The following is an 11,533-nucleotide window of genomic DNA, read 5'->3' on the forward strand; positions in this document are numbered from 1 at the left end:
AAAAAAAAAAAAAAAAAAAAAGGCTGCCTGGATTCTCCACCAATAGGAGTTGGCGGGAGGCAGGGCGACATTGTTTGGCCTGGTAACGCGGTGCCCGACGGAGTTGCTATGGGGTGGAGGAGCACTGGCGGGGCTGTGCAGGGACTGGGTTGGGTGACTGTTCCCTTACAGTGTTGCAGGCGTATAATTATCCTGTTTGTACCTACCTTTCAACCCTTGTACAGTGTAACAGCAATAATAGTAAAAGTGTTCAAAATGTACCAGAATAATTTTTGAGGCAGCTCATTGATGCAGCGGAAGCAAAACCCAAGTCTCTCAGGGAGTCTTTACTGACCTGGGGCTTGCTCTCAGCGCTTTCTTATGTTGGCTTGCCTCGAAATAAAGGCTTCAACTTTGATGTCCCAGCTCTCGCTTGCTCGCTGCAGAATACACAAGGAGCACATTATAAAGAAAGCTTACTTATTTTCCAGTGTATGATAGTTTTTCAACAAACGCAATCATTTTGAGCTTCCAATATGACCATTTCCTGTTGAACCTGGCTGTTGCTGCATGTGTCAAGGGTTTATTCTGAGCCTCCCTCAGAGGCGCTGGGTGTTGGCTGCACCCAAGACTGGTGACCTTGACTGGGGTGTGCCACTGCTTCTGCTGGGCAGTGCCAGATTTAGGCTTAAACTACTTACATTACAGCGTAGGTCCTCACAATATGAGGGTCCTCTAAATAAGAAAAAAAAGGGACATTTTTGCTCTAATATAACAAAAATATACATATATATGGCTCCCCGGTTAGTATTCATATTGAGTTCATAAATTTGTGCAGAAATAACAATAATTCATTAAAAATTTCATTAAAATGCATTTTCATGGATTATTTTTATCATATGGGACCTCAAACTGGACATATTTTAGGGCCAAGCATGTCACAGTCTGGCACTGCTGCTGGGACTTACACCCCTGGCTAGAGGCTCTTGCCCCTCCACTCAGGGGCAGGCCAGTAGCCATATTTGGGGTCAGGAAGGGGTTTTTACCCCAGGGGCAGGTTGGTACAGGCTGGGGCACGGCCCTTGAACATATATTGATAACACTTCTTAGAAGCAGGAAGTTGGGTGCCATGGCTCCCCAGCTTTACCTGTGGAGGGGTTAGGGTGTTAGACCTGTGTTGTGTCAGGGCTGATAGTAGCCTGATGTAGAGTTTCGGGTATGGTTTGTATAAAAGGGTTTGGGTAGGGCTGATCCTTTCTCAGGCAGTGGGCTGGGCTAGGTGGCCTCTGGAGGTCCCTTCCTGCCCTGCTTTTTTGAGTCTGTGACACTACAATAGAAGTGGAACATTGGAAGCGGGGTTTCCCCTGATTTATGCATGGCAGATTAGGGGGTTATGCTTGGTTGTGTCAGAGGTGACTATGTATAGTCTTGCTAAGAGAGGTCAGACAGTGGGTTTGTAACAGGTGACCTGTGGAGGTCCCTTTCAGCCCTACTCCTCTCTGATTCTATGACTTCCCAGGAATCCCAGCACACCTCAAGAGTCCCTCTTTGTGGCGTCACAGACTCAGACCTCTGGAGACAATCTTGTCCAACCCTCTGCCTGAGGCAGAGTTATCCCTACCCAGACCAGCCCATACAAATCCAACATCTAAATTCTAGATTAGCCAACCATCAAACGTGACACAACACCGACCTAGCATCCTAACCTGCCACAGGTAAAGCAGGGGAACCATGGCAGTCAATGTCCTGCTTCTGCAATAGAGAGAGAGGGCTGGAAGGGACCTCCAGAGGCCATCTCATCCAACCCCTGCCTGAAGCAGAATCAGCCCTATCCAAACCGTTCTGTACAAATCCATCATCTAAACTTTACATAAGACTACCATCAACCCTGACACAGCACAGACCTAATCTCCTAACCTGCCACAGGTCTGAAGTAGTGGAACCACGGCAGCCAGCATCCTGCTTCTACGAAATGTTGTCAGTTATATGCCCAAGAGATTCCAGCTAGAAGGCCACATCCCTTGCTACAGAGGATGGCAAAAACCCCTACAGGCTGTACCAATCTGGCCATGCGTAGAATTCCTTCCTGACCCTAAATATCGCAATTGGTCTGACCCTGAGCAGAAGGGCAAGACCCTCTAGCCATGAACCTCCAGCAGAAGCACTGGCACACCCCAGTCAAAGTCCCCAGCCTGCCAGTGTCTCTGAGTGAGGCTTAAAAGCACCCTGACACATGTAGCAGCAAGTGGGGAATGGGCAGTCAGCAAAGCCCATAAGGATGGGAAATGCCCATAGTAGACCATAGGCTTACCTACCCCTAGATCATCCCTGACCATTGTTTCTACAGGATTAGTTTCTGTCTCTTTTCCAGGAATTTATTCCCCACCTTATCTCAGCAGTGTCTGCACAGGCTTTGCCACCTGGTTTGTGAGACTTCAAGCCCATTCTCCGTATGATTTTAGTGCCTCCCTTCTTCCCACCACCTGCTGCTCTTAGGTTTTTTTCCTCTTTTTTAAAAAAAATTCTTTGAGGGAAAGATTTTGCAGGGTGGTTCTGTGGCTGCTAATTATAATGAACAGCAATAGCTAATGTAAGGCCCTCATTCTGCAAAGAGTCAGAGGGGAGCAGATCCCCACACTCACCCAGCATCCAACTCAATTGAGTAAGCTGCATGCAGGCGTAGCAATCAACCTGCTTGCAGAATATAATGGTATCAGAAGACTGGAGTCTCCTTGGAAGAAGACCAGGTTTGACAGTGATGCAGTCTAACACAGTGGTTCTCAATGTGTTTAGACTCAAAGTCCCCCTCAGTAGATTTGAGTTCCCCCTTGGGAAACTCCCCAACTCTTAGTTTTCACTCTTTTTTTTTACTATTGAAAAATACTAAAGTAAGTCTTCTGTTGCAGGAAGCTCAGAAGGCCTACAACAGGGCAGAATGGTTTTAACACTGTGAACTGCTGTTTGAAATCTCTGAGTCTTGCTCTCTAGTACTACAGTATATCCTTCACATGGTAGCCTTTATCCTTGTCTCTGGTGTTTAACTTGTGAACCATGCTTGAACAATTCACATGCTAACATTGCAGGCACATGGAAGGATCTCAAGGCACCCCAGGGTGCCAGGGCACTTCCTCTTGAGTATCAGTGGTCTAGCAGAATGCTTTGCATGACCCCATGTTGTCTCCATGAGGTAACTTAAGCAGTTCTCTTTTTATGGTAACTTCTGCAAAGTCTAAATCAGCTAATGTTTCTGTCTTACTGCCCTGGCCTTTGTACAGCTTCAGACTTAGCAGTCATCCTCTTTCATTATTATTCTACTGGATGGCTGGGGGGCAGGGCAGGGGCAAGCAAGAACTCATCAGATCCCAGAAAATCTCTTTCAACCCATTGTAGACTGAAAACTCCATCATCCCTGACTTGACTTAGATTAGCCTTCACAGCACACATTGTGAATACATCAAGGTAGTGGAAGGGAGCTGGAGTTACCCTGTGAGACTGGAACCAGCACAGGAAACTGTGAAATAAAATTAGTGGGGAATGTTGGAGCTGCCTTCTGAGGGTGGTCCCCTCCCAAGGGAATCTTTCATCACTCGAGATAATGCTGAGTCCCTGCTCTGCAAATTTCAGATCATGTTACAAGGTCTGTTTCTTTCCACAGGGCTTCCTTTGTGAAAGAAACTGTAGAATGCCCTTCACATCTCTGCTTGTAGAACTGGTGACCCAGATGTTACAGAAGACAGCAAAAGATTTTTTTTTTGGGTGAGTTCTTTATGTTCAGTAGGGCAAGGACAGCTGCATAAAGGTTCTTTAAAAGGGAGGACAAGGGTTTGGGGGTTTTTTTGTTTTGTTTTTTTTACTGTCAAGATAGCAACAGCTTGAAGTCTTGTTTGACTTTTCCTGGAAAACCAGACAGTTTTGCCTTTCAACTTTAGTCTAGTGGACATAGGCACACAGTGCCAGGAGCCCTAAACAAACTAGCTCAGGTGTGGCAAACAATGTAACTTTGGCACGAAGCTCCTCCCAGGTAAGCTGGTCATCACTATTGTAGGAGTAATTAGCTTACTTGACTAGAAAAACAGACAAAGACCAGACGTGCTGATACTGCTTAATTCAAATGTTCTGAGATAAGGAATCCGTATTCCTACATTCCTTGGGTTATCTTGATATCTTGCCCTGTGCATTCCTGCATGCCTTGGGTTATCTTGATATCTTGCCCTATGCATAGATAGTTTGTTTAAGTAAAACTTTCTAAGTTTCTGTGTAATTTACTATTGTTTTGTTTCTCCAAGGTGTATTTTTTATGTCTTTCTCTGTCTTAAGTACAAATACGCATGTAACCTTAGAGAGTCTGAGAAATCCTTTGAAACAGACAAGTGGGTGATTCCCCTTGCTGTATGGAATTCTCCCTGTGATCACAGTATAGCCCTAAATAAAGAAAAGCTGGCTCTGTCAGTTCTGATTCAACCACAACGCAAAGTTTGATTTCTTCCACACTATGTTACACCTCAGTGTGCAGTATAGACATTCTAGACCAGATTGCCTGTTGGTTAGTAGGTCTGCCAGGCCTGTCTAGTAAAAGCTGGCTAGGGGAGACTAAGGCTGGTAGGGGTTGTCACTGCTTTCCTTTGGGAGGGCAACATAGGTGACTGGTGGCTCCTGAGTCAGGGGGGCACTTGCCCCCCCAGTGGCCAGTGAGCAACCGGAGGGGGGTCCCCCCACAGCTGATCACGCTGACCCAGAAGTGCCAGTGGTGCTTCTTCTGGCACTCCCACTCCCTGGCCAGCGCTCTCGAGGGGCGAGGCACCAGCGCTCCCACCTGCCCCACTGCCCATTGCCTAAGCGGGGAATGCTGGCTGTCAGGGGATGCACCAGCACTCTCAGGAGATGCACATGCACTCCCATGCACTCCCTACGTGTCACCACTTGGAGGGCAGTGTGTTAGATGTTTTGACGTCTACCCTGGAATTCCTTCCCCTTTTTGGCCTGCTAGGACATGTTATGGAAGCACTGCAAGACTTATTTAGGTAGGCATTTAGCACACAAGGTAACATCAGGGTGTTGTTTGGGGAGTTTTTGTTATAGAAGTATATAACTAAATGTTTTATCTGCTTTTCTAAATCATTGTTTTTGTACTTTAAGTTGTCCTGTGCCTTTCCTGGGGAAGGGTGGCTTGAGAATAAATAGAGAAAGCTCCAGTTGTGTCAAAGGTTGAATTTTGTTGTGTGAACCACTTCAACAACTATGTCGCTCTGGAGCAACACAGATTGTAAAACCCAGGACAAAGAGTTCTCTGTGGAAAGACTCTTACAATCAAACAATGTTTCAAAGTAGATCAGATGTCTCCAGAATCTTAGGAAATGTTGCATAACTTTCCTCTTTGAGAGCCTTTCCACTAAAAATTATGTGAACAGTATGACCACTCGCCTTTATTCCCTGATCCCATGCCAAAAGTCCCCACATTATGCCAAACAGAGCTGTTAAACAAGAAGGGCCAGTGACTGCTGCTAATGTCAGTTTGATGCTGCAAAAGCTTAGATATTACAATGACAACAGTATAAAACCCAAAGCCAGGGACTGGCAACATTTTTGGGCAAAGTGCCAAAATCTCCAGAACCTCAACTTGCAAGATGTTGGTGTGCTAGGGGCAGATGGTGGGGAAGCCACAAGGAGCCTGATCCTTGTTGTGGTAGTGCAGCTGCAGCCCCTTCCCTGTCATCCACCCAGAGGCATGCATGTACCCTCATGTACCTGCCACCAGCAACAAGCTAGGCCAGGGCTCCACAGACCTTGGTGCAGCAGCTTGCACTTCCTGGCCACCTGCCACAACTGGTCCAGGCTCTGGGCAGGTCCCTGCTGCCCGCCATGGAGCCTGGGCTGCCCACAGCAAGCCGTGGGGAGGCTGAAAGCAGCTGCACTGAGGTCTGCGGATCCATGGTCTGGTTCACTGCTGGCAATGGGTTCATGCACACCTCCAGGCCGATGACAGGGGAGCTGCAAGTGGCCTGATCCTTGTAGCACTAGCCCCTTCCCTGCTGTCCACCCTGCTGTCCACCCGGAAGCATGCATACCAAGCAAAATGCCATGGCACGTATATGCCAGGTGAGTTTCATAGATTTCATAGACATTAGGGCTGGAAGGGACCTCAGAAGATCATTGAGTCCAGCCCTGCGCCCAAAGGGCAGGAAGTCAGCTGGGGTCGGTGGCAGAGCACTCAGGTGCCCTGTGCCTGAGAGCAGAAACAGCCCAGGAGAGACCTCTAGTGGCAAGAAGGGGGAAGCCCAGCTGTTAGTTACCAGAGCAGCCAGAGTCAAAGGTGCTGGTTGCTAGGACAACCGCTGGGGAGCCAGCTGACAGGAAGGGGCAGGGCCTGGCCCATATAAGCCCCAGGCATGAGGCCAGGGGGCAGTTCCCCTCTGGTGGCCAAGGGAGGAGGAGTCTGGCCAGTGCAGACAGTGGGGAGAGGCCTGACTGCGTGAGCAGCCCGTGATTGCTGCTATGGGTTGGAGTATTTCCCGGTAGGGATTAAATGTTGTTTGGCTGAACGGTTTAGCTTTTTTTTATGTTATAGCCTAGGGGCTTTGTGTTTTTTGTGTTTGCTGTTTAACTAGAGGACTGGGTGAAGCTATTGGGGGTGGAGGAGGCCTCGTAGGGGCTGCATGGTAGCATGGGGACCCTGGTACCAGAGAGGGTGTGGCAATTTGGGGTGCACTGACCCCAGCCCCAGAGAGAGGGGGGCCCTGGGGCAAGAAGGCCGTGAGGGGCCCCGGGGAAGTCAAGGAGAGGGCCAAATCACAGCAGGGCCCAGGTCAAAACCACATCAGTACCATCTGTGAGGCTTGGGCTGTGGTGTAGGGGAGGAAAAGGAGCCACAGATGGCACCCCCTGGCACTGGGGCGCATACAGTGGGCAGCCTCCTGCAAATTACATCAATTAATCAATCAATTAAGATCAAGCCATGGCAGGAGCGTAAGCAGGAGGTTGGCCCACAACAGGAGGGTGGAGTTGCCAATAGAAGGGCTCCAGTAGCAATACTCCTGTCATAGGATCCCAGCAAGATAAGCATCCAGTTTATTCGTGAAGGTGTTCAATGTAGGTGCTTGAACCACCTCGGATGGCAGGCCGTTCCAGACCTTGGGGGCTTGGACAGTAAAGAAATTCTTCCTTATGTCCAGCCTGAAACGGTCTTGCAGTAGTTTATAACTGTTCAACCTCATCACCCTTGGGGCGCTCTGGTGAACAAATGTTCCCCCAGATACTGGTGGTCACCCCTGATGAACTTATAGGTGGCCATCAGATCACCCCTGAGCCTGCACTTCTCCAGGCTAAAGAGCCGCATTGGTCTCAGCCTGTCATTGTAAGGTCTGTTTTTGGGCAAACATGATTCACATTTTAAATGCAGAGATTTCAAGCGGCAGTTCAGTGTTAAAACCATTCTGCCCTGTTGTAGGCTTTCTGAGCTCCTTACAATGGAAGACTTACTCTAGTATTTTTCAGTAGTTTTTAAAAAAAAAAGACAGAGTGAAAACTAAGAGCTGAAGTACTCAAGGGGGTACTCAAATCTATTGAGGGGGACCTTGAGTCTAAACACGTTAAGTAACACTGCCTTAAGGCAAATTGATAGCTGGCACCACCAAACCCCTACACTTTGTTTATTAAAAGGCCAAAAGGTACTATTAAAATCATTTAGTCTGATCTGCTACAGAACATGGGGTACAGAATTTCACCCAGTGCTTCTGTACCTATCTTAAAAATGGAACTTGGGTATCTCTTATTGCAAAATATATCTAAACTCATTTTAAAGAGTGAAACTAATGAATGACTTACCACATATCCATTAGCAATCTGTTTACAATCCTCCTATGGCAGGAGCAGGCAATTATTTTGGGCAGAGGGTCGCTTACTGAGTTTTGGTAAGTCATCAAGGGCCACATGACAGACAGCTAGGGGCAGATAAATATTAATTTTCTAAATTTTTTAGGGGCCCCATGGGCTGGATAGAATGGCCTGGCGGGCCACATCTGGCCCACGGGCCACACATTGCCCACCCCTGTCCTATGGTGATGGCCAAGGGGAATATTCTCTCAACTATGTAGTCCTCCTTTCCCCTGGAAAAAGGGTGAAAAGAGAGAGCGAGAAATCTGGGACCATCTCTAGGGATAAAGTTTAAAACACTCCCTTGGTCCTCAAATGAACAGGAGAAGAATTACTGAGAAGGGAACTGAGGTAGGGACAGCAGCTGGTATGAGTCTTGCTCAAGTGGGAGTGCCACACAGAAGTACAGTTGGCTAAGAAATGGAGGAAACCAGATTTCAGGGCAGAGGGCTATAAAGAAAGCAGGATTTGGAAGGGTTTTGAGAATGAGATGAAAGGAGACTACATGAGGCTTACTAGAAAGAGATTTTTAGAGAAGGGGGAAAATATGGAAACCTTTGAAGAGAAAAAAGATGGCAAACACTGTGTAGGGGAAGCAAACAAGAATGGGAGGAAAGCTAGCTAGAATAAAAGGCTGATATGACAAAATGGAGGAAGGTAAAAAACATTCGTAAATCTCCTAGAAATAGAAATTTTACTGGTTGTTAAAATAGATATGCTAGGTATACAACTGTCTTCCTCCTCCCCTCGTGTGCCCCCTTCCCCTGCCCCAATGCATGCACACAGAGGGTTCCTGGCTCCAGTAATTCTTGCTGCAGTCCTGCTTTCTGAGAGTCTACAGTGACTAATTATTCCCCTGCCATCTTTGTACTGAAGAGAGGATGGATAGATATCTTTGGAGAAGTAGGAAGTGCAGGAGTGGAGGAATGTGTGAATACATTTTATTAGACAGTGTGAGGGAGGGCCTGCTAGAAAGAGGATGTCAATGAGTAGGGCAGACATGCATGGGTGCATGGAAGAAATAAAGAAGAGTTATGGAGAAATCAAGGAGGAGGATAGAACAGTACTGAGCAAAAAGAGAAAAGCCTGTGAGAGAAGAAAAGAGCTGGCAATTCGATGTGACAGAAACTTTAAATGGAGGGAAACCAAGCAGAAGAAAAAAGAGGAAAAGATATGCCAAGATAGTAGATAAGATAAGATAAATGGAGCAAAGCAAACAGCAACAAAATGAGTTGTTTAAGGGACAATACTGTCAAACTGTAGCAATTGTAGGATGGATGGCAGTGTGTGGTTTTGAAAGTGCTCAGCCTGCCAAGTGGTAAGAGCCATGGGAAACTATGTAAACACACTTTAGAACAGCTACCTGGATGGCTCACAAAAGCAAACCTCCACTTCTCTCCCAGGAATGCAAATTGGAGGGATTGTATGTATTTTATCTTAAGAGAATTTTTGTGCCCAGCAGTCTGACCCCAAATGATTCTATCACTCTCTCAGGTTGGTCTTGTAATTTGATAATCTGCAGCTATTGTTAATTGAATGACTCTTTTAAAGAGTTAATATCTATAAATGAGGGAACTGAAGTGTCTTCTGGATGCATCTGTTTCAACAAAAATCTGTCAAGAGTCCCAAGTTTTCTTTGAAGATGTATCCTCCTTTACGCTTGACATGGTCACCTTGTTTTGTGCATTGTAGTCACAAGGGGGTGCTATTCTTTCAGCTTTGGTAATGAAGCTTGCAAAAGTCAAAAACTCTGCATAGCTGTTTCCTGGAAGTATGGGACTGATGAGAGCTTGCTGGACACATCAGATTAAACAGGATGTACCAGGCTGTATAGCACTAGCTGACTGAACTGAATGGAACAGGATTTACCAGGTAGAATAGTGCTTAGCTGGGTGTCTTAGGTGTATATCCTCAACTTTGGATTAGGTTCAGACACTTAAATGGCACATGTACACAAGACACTGTATCGCCATAATGGTAAGCTATGGTGATATAGTTTGTCACTACGGCAATGTAGCTTCAGCAGGCATGAAACATGACGCCAGTGCTACTGCGCAGTAGCAATGAGGTACTGCGCAGTAGCTCTTTGCTACTTTGCAGTAGTGTTGGAAATGACCCTTGTGTCACTGCGATTGCACAGTAACAGCAGTGGTGGCGCAGATGGGGGCACATGTAGATGCGCCCAAAATGCAAAGTCATGTTGAGCTCCAGTGGGAAAAGGCAAGTGCAGGTTTGAGTATGCTAAGGACTTGTGTGTCTGCCATGGTGACACGGTCCTCTTGCTGTCGTTCTACAAAGGAATGCTGATAGTCTCAACACCAGGAAGACGGGGCAGCAGGGCCAGATGATGGTAACCTGACAGAAAGCCCTCCCTACCCATGCACTAGTTTAGCATCAAACATTTCACCTAAAATAAATCTCCTAGGCTCCTCTCACTTCCTCAGACACTTCATAGAGAATACAGGAAGGCTTTTTGATTGTGTCACAAGGCACTTGGAGTTCCAAAATGCTTGCATAACAGGATCAAGACAGCATTGCCAGCTGCTAGTTCTCCTTTTCAACTCACATTCTCATCTACTTTATTAAAATAACAACTATGTGGTATAATCTTTCCATTGTCTGGGCCAGCCCTCTGTCTGCATGACCTACTCCCTCTGGGGGCTGGGCTAGCTCTTTGTCCAGATAACTTCATTAGTGGACTGGTCTTCATCTCAGTTTGGGTAGCATATCATGGTCCATGGGCTGGGTTCAAGCATTCTCTCTATAGAGAATAGTCTAGCCACAAGCTGGGCGAGTTCTCTGTCCATCCCATCTGGTCTCTGTAGGCGCAACCAGATAAGGCCACCTTTGCCATAAGCCAGTTCAGTCTAGGGAGAATAGTCATTTTGTGGGCTAGGCAAGCACGGTCTTCAGATACCACAGTCTAACTACAAGCTGGGCTAAGCTTCCTGTCTAGATTGCATTTAGCTATTCATGAACAGAATCCTTTCTTTGTCCAGATAACACTTATGGGCTGTACAGGCTCTGTCTGATAATGGTTGATTTGTGAGCTGGGCCAACTCTGTGCACTCGAATGACAACCAACAAGATTAAAGCCACTTGTTGCTGTGTTTGTCGGAAGAGACTGACTTCTGATACAGCAATCGGAAAGCTTAAGTATTCAGGGCTTTGAAGTACTATCCACACAGTGCCATATGAGATCCTCCATGCAAATTGTTACTAAAAATGTTGGTGAGTTTACCTCAACAGCTATCAGCCCTGTCAGCCAATTCCTGTACTGTTACCATTAGGAAGTTGCATAAAACCATACACATTGCAGCAGACAAATGTTGCACGTATGTACTGTATGTATTTATTTTTTCAGAAAAATGTCCTATTTGAACTTGTGTGCATAACTTGCCTACCTTCAAATTCTGTACCTTTTAACATTAGGTAAAGTGGTTGTAGTGTTGGCTTTACAATTTGCAGTGTTAGTCTTTATTTAGTCCTTACAAAAGCCATATAATGGAAAATGACCACGCCCACTTTCTCCACACATTCCTCAGTGGTGTGTTCTAAATCTGCTCTGAGAAGGGCCACCTCTATGGATGAGCATGTCATTCAGTTTTTATGACTCATTTGTTCTTGCTCTTTCTGTTGTCTGCTCTTTCTTTCTTCTAACAGGGAAGCCAGTTGAAATGCTGGT

The sequence above is a fragment of the Gavialis gangeticus genome, unplaced genomic scaffold, assembly GCF_001723915.1.
Source record: "Gavialis gangeticus isolate Ggan-Ray unplaced genomic scaffold, GavGan_comp1, whole genome shotgun sequence".
NCBI lineage: Eukaryota > Metazoa > Chordata > Crocodylia > Gavialidae > Gavialis > Gavialis gangeticus.